At 47.2% G+C, this 22229-nt stretch overlaps 1 long non-coding RNA gene across 1 annotated transcript; it reads right to left on the minus strand.

Moving 5' to 3' along the window:
- Positions 1–1648: 1648 nt before the first annotated feature.
- On the minus strand, positions 1649–7219 carry LOC135322642 (uncharacterized). Its single transcript, XR_010383325.1, has 3 exons — positions 7144–7219; positions 6801–7045; positions 1649–5305 (listed from the first exon to the last, which is right to left on the minus strand). It is a non-coding gene; the product is annotated as an uncharacterized LOC135322642 (long non-coding RNA).
- Between the last annotated feature and the right edge of the window lie 15010 nt (positions 7220–22229).

Raw genomic sequence — 22229 nt, forward strand, 5'->3', positions numbered from 1 at the left:
GTTTTAACGATGGAATATTTCAAGCTTACAGGAAAGTATGGATAGTAACGTATTAGAGAACTGTGTACCCAGCTTTGCCCAATCTCAACATTGTACCATATTTGCTTCTTACTTTTTTATTATTTAATAAAATGTTAAAATAAAATATTGCTGATTCCTTTGAAGCCCTTGGTGTGGCTCCCCCCAACATTTTCCTCTCCTTAAGAGATGAGAACCTGGGGGACCCACAGGGCCCTGGGCACCGAGCTGCAGGGCCTGGGTTTTACTCTTCAGGTGATGGACGGTCAGCCTGAAGTGGGGTTAAGGTTAACAAGCCTTAGTGGGAATTGTGGCCGTGTTGTTTCCTGGCTGGTGTGACCCCTTGGACATTACTCAGTCTCTTTGCTCCTGACCAAATGAGGTAAGTTCTGTAAAAATTGCCTGGGACACTAAAAGCATTCACTGGGCCACAGTCTTACTCCTGTTTGCTTTATTATAATTGAAGGCACTGACCCAGGTAGGAGAGTCTCCTGGGCGCAGGAAGGAGAGAGAATTTGTAGCTCCAGAGGCCCATGGGCAGCTCCTTTCTTGGCTGGCTCTCCAGAAGATTCCAGGAAAGCCGGGAGGCACAATGAGTGGTGGGAACTTCCCAGCAGCTCACCCTCCCGGGGAGCCAGAGAGAAAACCTGAACAACACCTTTCCAGAAGCCGGGACTCCCAGCTTTCAGTCTTCCTCTCCCTCCCTCCTTCTCCCCGCCACCATAGCCTGGCCCCCACCGCACTGTCCCAGCAGCAGGAAGCCAGCCAAACTGAAGGGAGCCGGCAGCAGATCAGCGAGCTTAGAACTTGGATCCTTCCCTTACTCTGTGTTGCTCAAGGTGGCTCTTCCTCTGACTCATCTTCACCTCCCACCCGGCCCCCTGCCCCACTGCACCTGGCGCTCAGGAAGCCACGTGGCTCAAGCTTCCCTTCCCAAGGACCTGCTAAGTTTGAGGCTCCCAGAATGACACTTGCTGACTGATGGATGTGGGCCCCTCTTGGCCCAGGTTTACTTGAGCTTCTGAGAAGAGGCTCAGGGACCAGGGGCCTGGGGACAGTGGGTTCCCTGTGGCACAGAGTGCCCTATTCATGGATGACGGCTCAGAGCACTTGCCCTCGGGGAGCTGGTTGAGAGACAGGGACACACAGGCAGTTAGTGGGAAGACTGGGACCAGAGTCCAGTCTCCTGACTGGATTCACTGTCCATGGTGGTTGCCATCTCTGCCCTGCCCACCATCAGTGTCGAGGGGACCTCCCTGGTGCTCAGTTCAGGTGGCAGCTCTGTATCCTTATGTGATCAGGACCCAGGGCTGAAGCTAGGGAAGGCATTAGCCTCTGCAGAGCACACATCAGCTGTACCCCAAGTCTTCATTGCCAGGAACCCCAACCCCACCCCAATTCCCAGGTCAGGCCCCAGGCAGAGGGATATTCCTCCTCCCTCCTGAACCTCCAGCTCCAGGAGACAAAAACTTGGTTCACATGGAGGACTCCAAAGGGAGACCCACTTCATAGGGAAAAAATGAGAACTTTTTGTCTCCAAAGTGGACGTGATTGATGTCACATTCAGCCGCAAAAAATAAATAAATAAACAAACTAACAAACAAACAAACCTGACCAATCAACCACGTTTTAAAGAAAGAGTTGTTTATTTTTCTCGTAAAGAAGATGACAGGGCTCTGGGCTTTTAGCTTTCCCTTCATGGTTTCAAAATGGTTGCAGCAGCCCCATACATCACATCCTCATACCATGTTCAGAGCAGGAAGCAGGAGGTGATGTCAGGCAGCGTTTCTTCTCCCAGCTTCTCCTTTATCGGCAAGCAAATACTGTTTACAAGAACCCAACAGCTGACTCACATCATTGGCCAAAGAGGGATTATAAAGTCCTCCCTGGAAAAGCCAGAAAGTGTGCATTTGGCCTTTAAATCCCAGGCTTTACAGTACGAGAAGGACAGGAAAAAAGTTCTGGGGAATGACTTTGGGTTAACCAGTCAAAAGTACCTGCCACCACTGACCAGCTCAAGGACTCCTGGTTTTGAGTAGCTAGACCTGGGTGAAAAATTCATATGGTTTTCTGGTGAGGGGACCAGAGATTGGCCTGCAAAGGCAAGAAAACATCTTCCAGTTTGAATTGGAGAAGAGGGAGTTTAAACCCTGCCCCTGAATGTGACAGAAAACTTCCTGATGAGACATCGTCTTCAGATGGTGTCCCACTTGTTAATTGCTGTGTAACAAACCACCCCAAAATGTAGTGGCTTAAAAGGATAACATTATTATCTCTCATGGTCTAGGAGTCGACTGGGCTCAGCATGGCAGTTCTTACACGGGGTCTCATGAGATAGTGTGGGCTGGAGCCATCTGAAGTTTCCATAAATATCTGGCTCCTGGGCTGAGATGGCTAAAACAGCTAGGGAAATCATCTGTATACACAATACATAGTAAAGGGACACACAAAACCAAAAGGGGTAAAATACAATGTCAAAAACATTAAACACAGTGGAGGCACAGTAAAAATGCAAGGTTGTTAGCATGTGTTCACACTTAAGAGGTTATCAATTTAAAGTAATCATGTACATATAGGTTGTTATATATGAACCTCACAGTAACTACAAACCAAAAACATATAGTTCTAGTAGATACAGAAAAAAAGAAAGGAATCTAAACACAAAGCTGAAGGTAGTTATTGAACCACAAGTGAAGAGAGAAAAAGAAGAAGAAAGGAACAAAAAGGAGCTACAAAAACAACCAGAAAACAATGAACAAAATGGCAACAAGGACATACCTATCAATAATTACTTTAAATATAAATGGACTAGATACTCCAATCAAAAGACAAAGAGTGGCTGAAGTACCTAAGTGCCCACTGATAGATGAATGGATAAAGAAGATGTGATATATATACACACAATGAAATATTGCTTAATCATTTAGAAATAAGAGAAGAAATCTTGCCATTTGCAACAACATGGATGGACCTAGAGGGTATTAGGCTAACTGAAAAGAATCAGACAGAGAAAGACAAATACCATGTGATTTCACTTATTCATGTAATCTGAACAACAAATGAACAAACCTAACAAAATAGAAAGAGTCATGGATAGAGAGAACAAACAAGTGGTTGCCAGAGGCGGGGGGTGGGGACATAGGTGGGGAGATTAAGAGGTGCAAACCTCCAGCGTCAAAATAAAAGAGTCATGGGGATGAAACGTACAGCATAGGGAATATAGTCAACAATATTATAATAACTTTGTACGGTGACAGAGAGTGACTAGACTTTTCACTGGTGATCATTCTGTAACGTATACAAATATCAAATCACTATGTTGTGCTTCTGGAACAGAGTGTCAAAGGTCAATTGTACTTCAATAAAAAAATTAAAAGTGCAAGCCAAAAGAAAAAAAACCCTACCTTAAGAAAAAAAAGTTGGTATTTTTAAAATGTTTTTTTCATAAGTACTATGAGTTATATACAGCTATCAAAGTGAAAACACAGTTGCAACCACCTACTGATCATGTGTGCTCCTACGAAACTAAATACCATCCGTGCATATTCGTAATATTTCCTCTAACGTGTAAACTAATAAGGCATGCTGAAATTGCACTTGTGCCATTGCATGAACAATTCACCCTGACTGCAGTATTTCAGTTTGCTGGTATTTAAACCTGTGTTAGAACTCCAGCGTAACCCAGTTTGTTACAATACAGATTTAAGTATCACACCTAACATATCATGTGTGCCAAAACCTAACTACCAGAGAAATTGTGAAATTGAATAAATGGAACCTTACAGTAGATGAACTTCTGAGACTGGCTTCTTTCACTCGGCATAAACACCACTGCCACTCACCCAAATTGTCTATCGACGGTTCCTTCCTTTTTATTTCCCAGGAGTATGAATATACTGAAAATGGCTTTCTCTTTTTCCATCCCAGCCAACTGTCCAAGTCAGGTAAACACCAACAGACTCTACAGGTCTCGGCCTTTCCCTGGGGAAGCTGGTAGCCCCATATTTTGTCAGGTGCCCTTCTTGTCAACTCCCCATGAGCCCTCCTGAAAGGAAGGCCCTGAGTCTAATTGTACTGTTTGAGAGAGAGAGGAATCTTTGGTCCCCTGGGTGCTGGCAAATGGAAGACCCCAAAGGGCTGACGGATGGCGTCTGGGGTGTATCGCTCTGAGCCTGGATCCCCTTGTACTCTGTGATCCACCATGTGCAGCCAATTGGCCAGGCAGAGTTGAGCGGCCAGTTCTCCCATCCCCCCACATACCATCACTGGTGGAGAGGCTGGTGCCTGTGGGTGGGAAGGATTCCAGAGACCCGGGGGGAGACTGAGCAGCAGAGAGAGGCCATTTGTGGCCCTGAATAACATCTTTCTTTGCACTATTTTTCTCCTCCAGATTGGCTTGGAGGGGCAGCTCGGCTGATGCTTTGGCTCTTGTTCAAAATGATTATTGATGGTCACGTCCCTTCTAAGCACCATTAGCGGACAGACACAACACTGGCCTCCGAGTTACCTAGGCATGTCTTCTTTGTCTTTTTTCTGTCCATCTGTCCATTCCTGGGTGACCTAGGGCTGGGTCCCAGAGCAACTGCTCATTTAAGAGAGACAGAGAGGGAGAGACCCTCTTTGATTTCTAAGGGCAAAGTCTATGGCCAGGTCTCAGAGTCTTTCTAAGGCTGCCCAGACCCTCAGGGGACACACCATGGCAGTGTTACTGACAAGTGATCCAGTTCTCTTGTCTGCTGGGGGGTTAGTGGGGAGTGGCTGTGAGCTTTGGCTCAGGGAAAACAAGCTGGTTCTGGGTTGCAGGGCAAAGTTGGCCGTGGGGCTGGGCTGCGGCCAGCTGGTCTGGGTGTCCCAGCTGGTGCTGAAGTCAGACTTTCACTTCCTTTGGAAATCCCACACATTTGGCCTCTGAGGCTTCTGCAGTATGCACGGATCCTATATTCCCCTGGGAGTTTTGGTTCACGGGTTTTCTGAGCAGTGGATCAACTTCAGGAAGATTACACACAAAGTTAGAACTTGCCGACCCAGGAGAGCAAAGGTTACAATCCCAAGAAGTCCAACACCCAGAAACACAAAACCCTGAGACCACGTGCGTGAGCTAGAAAATACGCACTCTTCTCTGGACGTGGCAACAGCGGAGGTTCAAGAGGCATCACGGGGTCTAATCCCAGCTCTGCCTAGAGACACCTTGGGCAGGGCCTGGGCTGCGGGCTCCTGAGCTTACAGTCCTTTGAGTTCTATTGTCCACTCTGAGTCACTTCATAGATGCCCAGCTCTGCGTGAGGCCCTGTTAGAGACAGAAGGGAAGATGGAGGTGGTCCTTGCTTCCAAGGGCACATGGAGCAAGGCCCACACACCAGAAGGAACGGGAGCACGGAAGAAGGAGATAGGAAGAATGGGGATGTGATTTTGTTCACTAAGCACTGTAGGAATCAAAGGGTGTGACGTAGGTTATGAGGAGGACTCAGAGGAGAAGGAAGGGGACCTCGGAGGCAGGGGAGTGGCGGAGGCACAGGCAGCTCAGGGAATGGGGCGTGGCTCATCCTGGGGCAGGAGAAGGCAAGGCTGGAGGCAGTAGGAAATACTAGAGATACCCCACCCAGGTCCCCATCACCAGCAGCTGCACCTACTCCCCAGAAGCTGTGAATGGCGGCCACTGGAGCAGAGCTCTAAGCCTCTCTAGAGAATTGCCTTTGACGGGAGCCACCTGGTCCTTACACACCCCTAGGGATGGCCTGCAGCCAAAGACTGTGGGATGCACCGACACGAAGGCCCGCCCCTTGTGTCAAGGTGGAAGAGCTCTGTGGTGTCATTCACACACCAAAGCTCCCGTGGGATCACGCTGAGGTCAGACTTGAGCTGAAAACAACTCTGTTTGGCTTCTACACCTGCCCCACCATGCTCCCCCAACTCTTACTGGTTTCCACCCTGAGGGCTTTCCCTCAGTGTATCATTTGTACAAAAACCTCTGTCTCAGATTCTGCCTCAAAGGAACTCAGCCCAACTAGGGCCAGCACAAGGCAGGGTTAAGGGGTCCTTGGATGCTAGAGGAACTTGGATCTTGTAGGCAGACCAAATAGGAGCAAACCTGGCTCCTTTGATGTGCTCCCACCTGCGTCACTTACTTTCAAAGTTCAGCAAGGCAAAGGGGCCCACCCCACTTTTTCCTGGGTGCCCCGAGCCCAGACACACAGAGAAGAATTTCCAGTGGATTCCCAATGGGTTTGCTCATGGAGGGGAAGTGCAGCTCAGAAGTAACTCTTTTGAGGGGTGGTCCCTCTGCCTGACCCCAGCCTAAGGGGGGTGTCAGCCTCCTTGATGTCACCAGGCACTTAAAGGGACAGAGACGAGCGGGGTGTTTCTTTCTGCACACGATCAGCTCCTCAAGAGGCACATGAAGAAAAAAGCCGATAGAAGGGAAAGGCCGTCTCCCCGCTGCATGCTCACTTCTCTCGCCAGCCACCTCCTTCTCTCTGCATCTATTCCAAGTACCACCTGCCAATTCAACAGACACTGACTGAACATCCACCAGGTTCCAGGCACTGTTCTGGGCCCTGGGATATGGCTGTGATCACCACGGAGAGGCCCGGCTCTCAGAGACTCAGTGGAGGCTGGAAAAGGGAAGTATATGAAACGGAAAGAGTATTAACTACTATAAAGACAAAACAGTAATGGCTTAGAGAGAGACTGAGTCCTAGGGGGATGGGCCACTTGGGTAGGGGTCGTTGTCCCCCAGTCTGGTCCTGGCAGGGATGACCATGGAGGGAGGACCTCAAATCTACCTGCGTGAAGTCTCTACACGTTTACACCGAGTGGCATTTTGACCAAGCAGAGTTCCCTGCTGGGATGTCGTCTTCTCTCCTGGATGGTGAACTAGGTTTTCAACCGTCACCCAAGGCTTTCAGGCCAGAGCACAGCCCCGCCTCTTCTCTTTAGTGCCTCGTGGAGTTGGATGTGCTGGTCACTCCCTCCCTGCACAGGCTGCTGACTTCCACGTGCCAAGGATGGGGATGACGAAACTTCCTGTCTGGGGACAAAGGCTTCAACTTAACTTCTCTTTGGACACAAACATGTTGAAAATATACAAAGTAAAACAGTCCCTTTGGCAAGGCAGGTCCAAAACACCTCTTAAAGCCGAGGGAACAGGGCTTCCATCTCTTTCTCCCAGGAGATGTGGAGCTGGACAAGGTACTGATTAACCTCCCCGCAGGCTGCCTGCCAAGGCATTCCTCACAAGGTGTCCTTCCTTCACTGGTCAGCTGGGCCCCTAAGCCGGCTTCCTTCCTCCACTGGCCTCTGAGCTGCCTAGTCACTGGCCTGGCTCGTGACAATTTATTTTACTGAACTGGTCAGGGAGATGCCAGGGAGCTCAGCAGCAGATCAGATGGGCTTAGGAACTTTGAGCCCCAGTGTCACCCTCTCATCTTTCTCGCTGACCCCCCTGAATTAACTCCAGACACCAGGACCATGAGATCTGATCCAGAGCCTTGGTTTTCTCTATGAATATAATCATGATAATTACGTGGAGGGGGAGGGAGCATCATTCAGACCACCCCCCCACGTTGCAGGGTGATGTCTACTCTGCTCCTCCATTTCTTGGAAGCTCTGGACACTTTCTCTTTAGGTCCTTGAAAGCCCACTCTCCTCCAGCCACCATGGGCAACACGAAGAGAGGCCCAGACCCCACACCAGGGAGACCCCTGTCCCTCCATTCTCTGTGCTGGGCACCACTCTGGCAGGCAAGAGAGGGAGGCTGGTGTGGGACCGGGACACAGGAGATGGGAAAGCATGGCTAGGGGGCCACAGGCAGAGGGAACGGGCTCAGTCTGAGGGAGAAGGAGTGGGCGGGCATACGGGCAGGGAACACTCAGATGACATGGGTGTGACTTTCCGGAGCTCGAGGAATGGGTGCAGGTCACTTCATTGTAATAAGGAACAGCCCGAGTCTGCTGCAGCCCAGCCAGGAAGGGGCTACTCCAGATGGCGACACCCTCGTCCCTCCCCACCAAGCTGGGCCTCTGGTTCTCAGACCCGAAGGGGTGTCCTGGATCCGGATGAGGCCTGGGCTTGGGGCAGGCTGGGCTGGCCCCACGTATACCCGGGGGTGGGACATGTTCCCTCAGGGTCCCCAGCTTCCCATGAAAGTAAATCTCAATGAGAGGTTTGGCTCCAGGAGCAAAACCTACACCTGCCACGTTCTTTACTAAACCAAAAGCCTTCCAACACAGAATCACCAGACACAAGGATTTCTAGGGTCACTTTAATGTTTAAATAGTGTCTGACCCTGGGGGGTTGGGGGTATAGCCCAGTGGTAGAGCACATGCTAGGCATGCACAAGGTCCTGGGTTCAATCACCAGTGCCTCTGTTAAGGAGAAAAATTGTTTTAAATTAATAAATAAAATACAAACATGTTAAAAAAAAAACCAGAAAAAAGTTAGAAAGAATAAAAACAAAAAACAATGTCTGATTCTATGAAACTAGGGCTTCAAGGTCACCTTGGAGTGCTAAGAAAGGCACAGGGGTCAGACCTGCTAAGCTAGTAATGGCTGTTTAGTGGTGGGGACAGTGGTCACAACATCTCGGGCATATAAGCAATAATACTGTGAGGCATGTGACCATAAGTGTCACTTTATACTTGTCAACACACGCGTCGATCCTCCCAGAGACACTGCAGTGAGCAGAGCAAGGACATCATACAAGTGTCCGGAGAGCAGGGAACCATGGCGCTCCACTTCCTGTGGCCCTACCCTGCTCTGGTCCTTCAGAGCCAACCTCTTAGGTGCGGCAGGGGAGTAGGACTGTGACCTCCCCCACCCCTAAAGGACTCTGTCCACCCCCAGAGCCCATGCTGGAGGCGGGCCAATTCACCGAAAACCAGCCCACCAAAAATCACCTTGCAGACTGATCTTAAATTGAATTGATTTATCACCCACTCACCCCCCCAGTCACTCATCAATCTTTACTTAATTTCTACTTCATAGCAAATCCATTTGACAAATTTCCTTTAAAGCCCCCAAGCTGGAAACGATCTCTCCCCCTCTAAACTTCAAGCCCATCTTCCAGAAAGTATCTTTTGTTGCTTTACTTGTCTGTTTAAAAGATGACAGCTTAACTTATCACAAAAGCCTTGTCCCAGCCTTTGCACCACACCTTCCACCCCGGTCCTCTCTTCCTCCTAGAACTTGTATTTCTGGCCAGTAGAGTTTTGACAAGAGACACTGATTTACTTAAGCAGACTGTTGACCATTGCTCAGAAGACAAGGCCCTTTTCCTGATGCCTTTAGCTCTCAGAGCTTCTGCTCTTATCTTCCCAAAGAAGAAAGAACACTGTATTATTGACTCTCTCAGCACAGAGCATGGTACTTGCTATGAAGCAGAAGTTAGGCAAATATTGGTAAGATGAGTGGGTGAGTGATAATGGTTGTTCTGTCTTTCGTTTGAAGAAATGATCCTTCAAGGGCCACCCTTAGCCAAGCACTTGATTCTCGCCCAGTCCCAGCACTAGTCGTAAGAAGAGAATATTTGGTCCTACCCATCCCTTCCCCAGGGACAGAATAAGGGCCTCCTCCTTCCAGAGAGCCCTCTTCTCTGAAGGTGATTCTCCAGAAACACCTCTTTATCTGCAGAGTCTGGGTTAGTGCGAATCTGGCTCCCACAGATCTCCCTCTCAAGAGCGTTTGTCCCCAAAGCTGAAAACCAGCCCCAAAGGAAAGGGCTTTGTCAGTGGTAGAGTGCATGCTTAGCATGCACAAGGTCCTGGGTTCAGTCCCCAGTACCTCCCTTGTAAATAAATAAATAAAAACCTAATTAACCCCTGCTCCCAAAAAAACAGTGTTAGCACAACTGGGGAGTCCTGTGGAATCAGAAACAATTGGAGGCGTTCCTCTTGTACACCAGGATACATTTCAAGGAACTGGGAGATTTCAGCATAAAATGAAACCATCCAAACACTAAAGGGAAATGTGGGTAAATTCTTCTACAACTAGGGACTGGGAAAATCTTTCCTAATTCTGACTCAACATCTAGAAGCAATAAAGGGAAAGATTAATAAATTCCAAGGAATTGAAGTTTTGTATGGCAAAAAAATTAAATTAAGTAAATAAATAAATGGAATTTAAAAAGACAAATGATGGGGATGGGGAGGGCATAGTTCAGCGGTAGAGTGCTTGCTTAGCATGCAGGAGGTCCTGGGTTCAATCTACAGTACCTTCATTTAAAAAATTAATTAATTAATTAAAACTCAGTTACCTTCCCCTCCCCCCACCAAAAAAAAAAAAAAGAAAAGAAAAAAAGAAAAAGAACACAAATGACGAACTGGTTAAAAAAAAAGATTCACAACTACATCACAAAAGAGTTAATATTCTTAGAATACAAAGCACTTCTAAAAGGCCAACAACCTTGAGACAAATGCACTAAAAATATGAACGGCTTACAGAAAAAGAAAGGCAAATATTTCAAAACTATATGAAAAGATGCTTAACTGCGTTTGTAGTTAAAGAAATACAATTGCTCCCAAGGAACTACTTCCTGCTGATCAGATTGGCAAAATCCAAAAGTTCAACAGAGTACTCTCTTGTCCAGGCTGGGAGAAAACAGACATTCTCACACTTTGCTGATGGGAATTTGAAATGGTCCCATCGCAAAGGAAGGGAATTTGGCAACACCTAGCAAAAGTACATGTGTATTTGTCCTTGGATCCTGCAATCCCACTTCTAGGAATCTATCTTAAAGATTCACTGCAAACAATTCAAAAAGACTCCGGGACAAGGCTGTTTACTGCAGCTCTATTTGTAATAGCCTAAGCCTGGAAAAAAAGCCAAATGCCCATCAATAAGGCCCCAGAGAATAAACAACGACACAACCACACAGTGGAGTACTTTGGAGCCATAAAAGGAATGAGGAAGATTCCTCAAAAAGTTAAAAACAGAATTACCATATGACTCAGCAATTTCACTCCAGGATATACACTAAAAAGAATTGAAAGCAGGTTCTCCAAGGGACCCCATGTTCACAGCAGCTTATTCACAACAGCTAAAATGTGGCAGCAACCTAAGTGTCCACTGATGGGTGAACAGATAAGCAAAATGTGGTCTAAACAGACAATGGAATATTTTTCAGCCTGAAAAAGGAAGGAAAATCTACACTATGCTACATGGATGAAACTCAAGGACCTTGTGCTGAGTGAAATAAGCCAGTCACAAAAAGACAAATACTGTATGATTCCAATTAGATGAGGTACTCAGGTCAGTCAAAATCAGAGACAGAAAGTACAAAGGTGGTTGCTAGGAGCAGGGTAGCGGGGCTGGGGAGTTATTGTTTAATGGGTGTAGAGCTTGGATTTTACAAGATGAAAAGCGTTACGGGGATGGAAGTGGGTGACGGTTGCACAACAGTGTGGATGTGTTTAATACCACTGAACTCTAAAGATGGTTAAGATGGTAAATTGTAAATTATGTGTATTTTACTACACATTTTGAAAAAGGAGGAAGATTCCTACAGACTAATGCAATCATCAGGATCCTTTATTAAAGGGAAGAAAAATAAGGTGGAGAAAATTATGTCTAATATACTATTTACCTAAGAAGGAAAGATAAAAAATATAAATTAAAAATATAAATACATGATTTCTTATGATTAAAAAACAAATGGTACGATATGAAATGATATAATGTCTTGGACTTGCTTCAAAATAATCCAGGGTCAGAGAAGGGAAGTGAGTGGGAATACAGACGAAACAAGGGTTGTCAGGGAGCGATAACTGTTGAAACTGGACCATGGCACAGGGGAATTCATTAGACTATTCTCTGTATTTTGGTGAGTGTTGCAAATTCTCAATTCTGCCTCTGAGATTCCCATTTCAGGTTTATAAGAAGAAATACAGGACAGGGTCCTCCCTAACACTTGGTTAAGTACAAAGAACCATGTCTGAGGGAATGAAGGACCCTCCTGGGGCAAGGATTCCTCCTTTTCTGGACAATTCAATTACATCCAACCAGAGTCTGCACTGAGAACCTGCCAGGCGCCAGGGCACGGACCCAAGTCCCGGGAGCAGAGAGGACAACGAAGTTCCTGTGCCCACTGAGCCCTCAGTCTCCCAGTGGCCACGGAAGAATGGGCATGCAACGGCACAGGTGCTTCCTGTCACTCAATAAAGGCTGAAGGGACCAGTATCAGAGGAAGAAAGAGATCAGCTCAGAATCCTGGAAGACTCCACAGCAGAGGCAGGACTTTGGGGTTTGGAGGAAGGGTAAGTCTTTGATAGGTTGAAGGACACAGCGTTGGGGAGGAGAGACTTGAGCAAAGGGATGGAGGTGGGGCCCCCACAGGACCTGTGCAGCACTGCAGGCACGAGTGTGGATGAGGCAGAGTGCTACTGGGACCAGCAGGAGGGACGGCAGGAGGGACTGAGACCTCTTGCAGCCCCAGCCTGCTCTGCCACCTGCCACCTGCCAAGCAACTGTCTGGCACGCGGGGACAGCAACTGGTAGCAACTGGGTGAAGCCCAGAAAGATAAGGGTGAGCCCGGCCTGGGGTTAGGCTCCTTGACTGCCCCTCCGCAGGTGCTGAATTGGTCTGATTTGGGCTCCCCTTTCCCTCTAACTTCTGGTTAGAAACACGGGGCATCCAGGATCTGTTCTCATCAGTTATGGGCAGTGCTTCAACATGCCTCACTCACAGTCACTCATTGCTGCTGGCTTGCCCCGGGGTCCCACGGGGAGGTGACTTCTGGGCCCAATGACGCCGTCAGGTATGACAAGCAAGGTGGTCATTAAAGACACTCGCAGGGAATGTTGTCAGACACGGCCCAAGCTCCCAAGGGCAGACACAGTCACACAGGTGACTGTATCTCCTTGGCCCAGCCCAGACTGGAGTGCATAGCCGAATTACTCAGTTATTTCCTGCTAGTCATTCTTTACAAATGCAAGGCAAGTTGTGTGTGAGTGTGTGCTGAATTTTTCATAAATGCGTTTTTTAATTCAAGTATAGTTGATTTACAATGTTGTGTTAGTCTCTGGTGTACAGCATAGTGATTCAGTTATACAGTTATGTATATACATATCTCTATTCATTTTCATATTCTTTTTCATTATAGGTTATTAAAAGCTATTGAATATAGTTTCTTGTGCTGTACAGTAGGACCTTGTTATCTATTTTATATATAGTAGTTAGTATGTGCTAATCCCAAACTCCTAATTTATCCCTTCCACTATTTCCCCCCCACCAGTAACCATAAGTTTGTTTTCTATGTCTGTGAGTCTCTTTCTGTTTTGTAAATAAATTCATTTGTATCATTTTTTTTAGATTCCACATATAAGTGATATCATATAATATTTGTCTTTCTCTGTCTGATTGACTTTACTTAGTATGATAATCTGCAGGTCCATCCATGTTGCTGCAAGTGGCATTATTTCATTCTTTTCATGGCTGAGTAGTATTCCATTGTGTATATATACCACAACTTCCCTATCCAGTCATCTGTCGATGGACATTTAGGTTGCTCCCAAGCCTTGGCTAATAAATGTGGTTTTGATCACGGGCAGCTCTTTATTTTCTCCTTCTCCTTCTTTGCCGCCTTTACCACCTCTGCTTTGCCCAAATGATGACCACTGCTTAGCATATAGTCCTCTATCCTTTTCATGCTGACATATCCATATGCAAATGCTACCACTGGGGTTTAATCTCAGGAAGCAGAGGAACATGAGAGAAAGCTGGCTTGGGGGTCAAAAGGCCTAGGTTCTGGTCCTTGGCTTGGCCACAGACTTTCTGTGTAACCCTGAGTCAGTCCTTTCCTCTCTCCGGGCCTCAGTTTCTTCACCCAAGGCCCAGCACAAAGCCAGCATTTTAAAATGTTGGTTGAATGACTGAATGAAAATATTAGACAGTCTCAAAGCCAACTTTCTGACTTGAAAATTTTGTGACCTATGAAGGAATTAGTTGCCATTTAGATGATTTTAAAGGTAAATTGTCCTAAAAAACCTAAAAACAGACTTATCATATGATCCAGCAATCCCACTCCTGGGCATGTATCTGGAGAGAACTCTAATTCAAAAAGATACATCCACCCCAATGTTAGCAGCTCTATTTACAATAGACATGAAATGGGTACAAACTAAATGCCCACCGACAAATGACTGGATAAAGAAGTTGTGGTATATTTACACAATAGAATACTACTCAGCCATAAAAAAGAATAAAATAATGCCATTTGCAGCAACATGGATGGACCTGGAGATCATTCTGAGTGAAGTAAGCCAGAAAGAGAAAGAAAAATACCATATGATATCACTCATGTGTGCAATCTAAAAAAAAAAAGACACAAATGAACTTAATTACAAAGCAGAAACAGACTCACAGACATAGAAAACAAACTTATGGTTACCAGGGGGGAAGGGGATTGGAAGGGATAAATTGGGAGTTCAAGATCTGCAGATACTACTATGTATAAAATAGATAAACAATAAATTTCTTCTGTATATCACAGGGAACTATATTCAATATCTTGTAGTAACCTATAACGAAAAAGAAGGTGAAGATGAATATACGTATGTATATGTATGACTGAAACATGCTGTGCACCAGAAATTGACACAACACTGTAAACTAACTAGACTTCAATTTAAAAAATAAATGAAAATTTAAAAATAAAGGTAAATTGATTGAAAAATGCGCTGCCAGTGATAGAAAATGTGTCTACCTCTGAATGTGCGGATAGAGGCCATTTTAATCACAGCACAGGGCAGGGGCTGGAGGGGAGGACTGGCTCCTCAGAGGAAAATTTGGGTCTAATACCCAGAAGCGGGGGTGGATGATGGGAAGTAGGTGTGGATCTTGGAGAAATCACCAATTCCAGAAAGAGCAAAATAACCACATACACACCCACAGAGCTGAAAGGTGAGCTCATAGGTAAGACATGGGAGCTACTGAATTCCAACTAGTGATTCCAAAGAATTACAAAAGACAGGTTTGAAAGGGGGTTGGACTGTCATCCGCACAGCTAGAACCAAAAAGAAGGAAAGAGAGCGTAAGCACCCTCCCTTGGGAAGGCTCTCCCGGGTCTGGCTCAGGCATCCGTCCTGGACCACGAGCTCTCTCAGAAAGGTGGGCAAGTCCTCTGCCAAGAAGGCCAAGGGTGGGCTGAGGCCCCAGTTGAGGAGTGGGTCATCCTACGTCCCCCCAAGTGGTCAATGTCAGCGCCGGGGACCCAGACTTTTCTTTTGGGAAAATCTGCCTGATTCTCAGATCCCAACCAGGAATAAGGGGCTGTGAGCCCTGGCAGGAAGCTTTGCCCAGAGCTCCTAATCCTGGTGTGTCCACCTGTGGCTACAGAGAGGTCTCAGGCCCACGGGGCGCACTGCAGTCTGAGGAGCCAGGCTCTGTCCCTAATAGAATGTCCTAGAAGTACTCTCTGGTCTCAGGAGTGGGTCTGGACCCAGCTGCTCTGCTCAGGGATGCCACTGAATAGCCAAGGGTCTCCAGGCCTCCTGGTCATCCCCTAGGCCTTCCAGCCATGAGCACCCAGTTAGGAGACAACTCAGACCATGTCCACCGTCTGAGCCTTGCCACGAGATCCCCAACAGTGCCCTCTAAAGAACCACAAAGCTCCCACCAAGCAAACAGACCTCGGTTACCAAGCAAATCAACCTATTAATTTTGAAAATCACCCATTACAGCTACTGGTTAAATTGCAGTTTTGAAAGTGCCAACTGCCAACTTGGGTGCCTTGACGCTCACTGGTCAAAGCTTGCCTGGATTTGGGGCTGCGGGAACCGCTCTCCACCTACAAGCTTATTTCAGTCTCCAGGCAACTGGAATCTCCAGGGTCTCCTTCCTCCGGGCGTCCAGATCAAGAGTCCTGGACTATCAGCTGTGCTGATTTTCAGACTTGCACTGGGTACACTGGATCCCCAGATTTGAAAACTTATCCCGCAATTAGACTCCAGTTACAGTCACAGCCCTGTCTTTTACCAGCTGTGTGGCCTTAGGCCAGGCAGTCAGTAAACCTCTCTGACCTTCAGTCTTCTCCTCTGAGAAGGGCAGACTTATAGCATGACTACCTGCCCCACCTCCTCCTCAGAGGTGTTAGCTTCAGCCACAATAAGGTGGCAACTTTGTGTAAACTCTCTGGCATGTTATGCTGATGGGATAGTAACAACTCCGAGAAAGCTCTAGTCCCCTCTCCGGGAAGCACGTGGCATGTTTTCCAGTACAGAGAATCAATCCTTCCACACTTCCTCCCTGGCTCCTTGTGACCTCCCACAAATTCCTCCAGCTAAGGAAACATTCTGTGGCCACCAATGCAGGTAAAGAAAACCAGTCACAGAGAAGGGAGCTGGAGACCATGGCGTCACTATCTGCAAGGCCCAATTGGTCACAGATCCACCCTGTCTTGCAGTGTTCTCAGGTCTCTGCTGGAGAATAACCCTCAAACCCTAGAGAGGCGCATGTATTCTCTGCATCTTCTATGGGGGGAGGCGGGGTAGTAGAAAGAGCTATTCTTACTTAAGTAAAGATGGAAAAAGCAAACCTGTGAGGCAAGTGGTGGGGAGGCGTATCCTTCAATAACAGGAAAGGTGAGTAAGAGCCGGGCTCTTAAATGAACCCAACACACAGTTCTCGGTCATCTGAGAGCCTGGCGCTTCCTGGGTACCAAGGTATGGGAGAGGAGGCACTGCCAAGATGAATGAGAAGGAGCTCCCCTTCCAGTGTGGGAGGCAGGTACAAAACAGGTCACTGCAGAATGTGTGGCCCTGGAGGAATGTTCAGAGAGCTGGAGATACAAAGAATGGGAATTCTTGACTCTGCAGGAGGAGCAGGGGAAGCCTCAAGGAAGATATGTGAGCTACGTGTTGAAGGCTGGGTTGTTTTCCAAGCAGAAAAGTCAGAGCGGGGGATTCTGGGCAGAGGGACCAGCTGGACCAAGTCCTGAGGGGTGAAGGGACTGTTCCTGTGCTGCAGGGGATAGCTGGAGAGGAGGCCCCGGAAGACAGTGGCTGGCAGATGGGCAGGGCCTGGCGCTGCCCAGAAAACCTGAACTTTTCTCCCCAGGGCATAGGAGAGCCTGGAAGGAGTTTTAAGCAGAGGACTGAAGTGCTTGCTTTTGCATTTTATAAAGCTGGGACAGGCAGACAAGTGACTCCCATCGTCCCACCACACCTGCAGATTCCACGCCTATGCAGTCAACCAACCAACCGGACTGAAAATATACTAAAAAAAAACCCCCAAAAACATAAAGTTCCAAAAAGAAAAAGCAAAACTTGAATTTGCCACTTGCCCAGCATATTTACCCAGCATTTACATTGTATCAGGTATTGTAAGTCATCTGGAGACGGATGTACAGTACACAGAAAATGTGCGCGGGTTACACGAGAATACTATGTTGTTTTATATAAGGGACTTGAGCATTCTCGGATTTTAGTATCTTACAGGGGTCCTAAAACCAATCCACCACAGACTCTAACGGTAGTTAGACAGGGGCGAGGCTACAGGTGGTAAGAAATTGGGGGCTTGGGACGCTGGCAGCAGACACAGGTTGTCTAGGGCCTCTTCCACGATAACGATGAGGTCTTTTGGGTCCTGACCCTCTCTCCATACACTCAGGACTCCCCTCTGCTGACCACTGGGCTCCATCCGCTGGCCCCACCTGAAAAACTAGCTTGTCCAGACTGCACCTAAGAACCTTCGCTGGAAAGTCGGCCAGCTGCTCCGCCCGCTGCCTCAGTCTGTGGCCTCCCAGCTGGGTTGGCCCCAGGCTGCTCTTTACATCAGCCTCCTCTCTGCCCCAGCTACGGACCTCCCAGATTTCTAACAAGCTTCTTTGTCTTTCCCGGCCTCCCACCCCCGGGGTCTGTGCAGCCTGAAAACTCCAGCTCCTCCCTCACTCCTCAGCCGCCTGGAGCAGACGCAGGACTGCGTTTGCGCAGTTCTCCTGCCCCACCCTGACCTTCCTTTCCCCTCCCCCTCCTCTCTCCCCTCACTCCCCGTGGAGGTGTGTGAGATCCACACCGTGAGAGGCGACCCTGACACCAGCCTTCACTTCCACGAGGAGACACCGGCAGCCCTGCCAAAGCAGGCGTGCCACCCTTCTTCCCCATCTCGGGGGGCCAGGCTTCTCCTGATTGGCCGTGGTGGGCATGGCTGAGCTTGGGCTGGGTGATGTGGGCATGCTGTGTGTGTGGCTCATGGCATCAGCTCGTGGGGTGCAACATGAATCATGGTGACAAAGGCCCCCAAAGTGTGTGGGGGTGGGGACCCCAAGGTAGCCTAGGGGAGGGCTGACTCCAGAGACTGTAAATAAATACAAGAATCAAAGTTCAGAAAGGCAGGTGATCTCTTCGAATCTTCCAGAATGTGGGCACATATCCAGGGGGTCACTTGGAAGGAGACAGCAAGAGACCATGGAAAGCAAGATTTTTCCCCCCAGAGGCCTACAGCCTGAAAGCAGGGATGAGATATTCCACTGGGCATGGTGATTCCAGAGGAGGGCTCTGGGCTGCAAACTACTGGAAGGGCCCGCAGGCTGTGCTACAGATGAAAATGGAGCTCAAAGTCCAGTGGGAAAGCAAACAAGCAAAGGCAGCCAGGGCCCAGGGCCCAGGGGGTTAGGTCTCCGGCAGAGGTGTGGTGCACTGGGCTCTCCCAGAGGGGACTCCTACAGGGGAGGTGAGGCCTGAGCTGCCTTAAAAAGTGGGTCTTCCTTTGATAACTATGTACGTTTAAAAAGCTCAGGCTCTAAACTCTTCTTAGAAACAATGAACAGTACGTAAATGTAAATTTTAAAAATATGTGCAGTATATTGTATATATGTGTTTATAAGCAATATATTGTACATACATGTGCAGTCAAATTGTATCAATTCTACCTAATAAAACTGAAAAATGAAAAAAAAAAACCTTTTTGTTAAGTGGGCCTTCCATTCTGTTATCCTCTAACAGCCCAGGTCATGGCTCTTGACCTTAATCTTCTAGAAGAGGGCGAACCTGAGTACCTAGACTTTGAGTCTACATTGCCGGATGGGTTTTCCAGAAATGGCTTTAGGACAAGCTCCCTGATTCAGGGTTGCATCATCCAGAAAGGTACCTGAATCTGATTCAGTATTATTTTTTCCAATTTCTGAATTTCTGAACTCTGATTTCCTGCATGCTTCAGTTTACTTAACTTCAGGGAAATTCCCAGACGCTTAAAACACCAGCTGTTCAATGACAACATCACTTAACCCATTCTTTCCCAATCCCCATCTATGCCTCCTGTCCCATGATTTTTCTTTATTATAATCAGCTTTGTGTAAACCATTTTGAGCTCTGCTTTTTCTCATAACATCATTTCATATCCACATTCCAGCAACAAATTTATCGATTTTAACGACCACGCTGTATTCCTTCATATGCCCTGTCCTACATTTTCAGCTTGTGTTTCTGCCAGGGCTGACGGCCTTGGGCAAGCCCTGGCCTTCTCTGGGCCTCACACCTCTTTACCTGTAAAACACAGTGATTTGGAAACTCTAAAGTCCTTTCTAAGCCTTAACATTCCACATGCCTCTGATTTCCCAGTTGTGGAATCCTAAATCGTAACCCTAACAATCCCTAGAAAGGAAAGGGAGATTCAGCATGTGCTGAGAACTCACAATGAGGCAAAAAGGCTCTGAGGAAGAAATGGGTACAGAAAGTGACACTTCTCCTTTCCAGTAAAACACCACCTGAGGCCTGGTGAACTAGGGTGAACTAGGGTGAACTAGGTTCCTTTGTTTGTGGTCCAGGCCGAGCACCCAGCCACACTAGGAAATAGGGGGAGGGGTGCTCTCCCTCCCTTACCCTGTAGTAAAGCCCTAAGGCCTTCCCCTCCCCTCATGACAAAGCACTTTTGGAGTCCAAGCCCAGCCCCTGTGGACCAGTCGTGTGCTGAGTCACGGTGGGGCAGCAGTTCACCACGTCCCCCGCCTCTGCCCCCTCCAGCTCTCGGGATGAGCCAGTATCCTCCAGAAACAACAGGCCTGGCTCTTCTCTTGCCTGGGGCTCCTCCCTGCCGCTGAGGCGGCTGTTCTGGGAGGCCAGCCAAACTCCCCACCTCCTCAGTCACGAGGAGCTGGGGCTGGAAGGGAGGGGGAAGTGGAATCCTGCTCAACAAAGGTCCAAAGACCGGGCCAGAGCTTCAGAAGAACCTAGAGGCTTGGCAGTTCTGACACCCCAGGTACCAAGAAAGTGTGGAACAGACCCAAGCAAACACACACACACTAGCACAAGATTTCCCTTTCATTCCTCCCAGCCAACCTCCCCCAGTGACCTTCTACATCCTAAGCTGTCCCAGTTTTGCTGTGATGCAGCTGCATGTGTTTAACAAAGCAGGGAGCCAAGGAACTTCCTGTCTGTAACACAACTTACTTCCGGTGGGTCCAACTTCATGCTGGCTCCGTCCACCTCGATATCCAGTCCTGGGGGACCTGAAACTCAGCACATCCAGTATGAAACCAGGCTGGCCTCCTTCAGCAGCCTTTCCCCCAAACTGCATTTCCTCCTATGTTCCCATTCTCAGTGAAGGCAGCAGCAACCCAGCTGCTCCAGCCAGAAAGTTGGGGGCTCTCTTGCTCACTTCCTACCCCTTACCAACCTCCCCCTCTCCCAACACTAATCAGCTACCTCAACCCACCTGTTCTGTCGTCCCCATATCTCTCAGATCTGCTTTCTATCTCCTCTGCTCAACGAGAACTAGGGCTGCTACCTCCCAACAGGTACTCAGCCCTCTTTCCTGACTTTAATCCATCCTCCACATACAATCATGCATCCATCGATACATTCAACAAATACTGCACACCAATGCACCAAGTTACAAGCATCTTACAAAATGTTTGAAGTGCAGGATAGAGAAGACAGAACCCATGCCTGCCTTCCGGGATCTTACATATACAGTAACAGGGAAGACAATCCAAAAGTGATTTATAGGTCTACAATACACAGTTATACATATGAATATATATTGTATGGTATGGTTATTAATCTTCACTACTTAAAAGCTACAAATATCAACTCAAAGTTCATCATTTGTATTTTAACTTTGTTTATGGTATCTTTTGTCTTATGGCTTTTCATTTTTGTTTTTGTATGATTTCATTTATATGAAACTCTAGAACATGCAACGTTACCTGGTCAACATTGAAAAATATCAGAAGAGTGGTTGTCTTGGGGGATCCAGGGGAAATCCACTGGAAAGGGATACAAAGGATCTTTCTGGGGTAATGGAAGTGTTCTGCATTTTGTTTCAGCTGTATTCAAGTGTCAAAATGTATTTAATTAAATACCTAAAATTCTGCATTTTATTTAATTATACCTTAATTTTAAAAAATTAAATCACTCATTCTTACAAAGAAAAGAATAGTTTTGTCTGTTTTTTACCTACTTGATTCCAGTCAGCTTCATATTCCAATAACTGTATTCATAATTTTTTTTCTAGATATGCCTCTCAAAGATTTAACTTCATGTATTTTGAATTTTTCAAGCTTTTGTAGGACCACATCCTTTATTCTTTTTTCCTGAGTGCTCTGTCCAACTGAAAGGACTTACTAGAAACTACCTTAATCCATTCATACATTTTAAACTGTGTGACAGCCATGTCCTTGACTTGGTCATTACCCTGAGGATTCATCTTAATCAGCCTTTGTTACTCCAAGGATTTCTCGATTTTCTCGATTTCTCGACTTTCTCTGAAAGTCTGGGGAATTTTGGATTCATGATTTTCCTCTTCATTCCCACTTGCAAAGAGGCCAATTCTGTTCTAAGTTCAACTCTTTCTTGTAATCAAATGCTCCTGATAGTCAAGGCACTCTAGTAACATTCCACTTTGCCATCTTGTTATGTTTTAGAGCTCTTTCAGGAATTGTAGTGTCATTGATTTTCTCTCCTTTGGCAGATTATTTATTTTCTGAAGATTTTGGCTTTTTTCTTTGGTGCAGTTCTATAGCTGGTCCTTCCTGCTCCACCATCATCTCATGGAGGCTGGGGGTGGGGTCGGGGGCCCCTCTGGCTCCCTCACAGCCCAAGAGTCTCCTGCCCTCCTTGTCGGTGAACCAGTCAGCCACCCAGATTTTCATCGTTAAGTGGTTAAATCTGCCAGTTGGCTTCTCCAAGGCTTTTGACAGCCTCAGAAGAACACTCCCTATCCCAAAATTCTAAAAGATAATCTTCTATATATACTCTTCTAATAACTTTATAGGGTTATTTTT

This window comes from Camelus dromedarius, chromosome 12 (assembly GCF_036321535.1).
Source record: "Camelus dromedarius isolate mCamDro1 chromosome 12, mCamDro1.pat, whole genome shotgun sequence".
NCBI lineage: Eukaryota > Metazoa > Chordata > Mammalia > Artiodactyla > Camelidae > Camelus > Camelus dromedarius.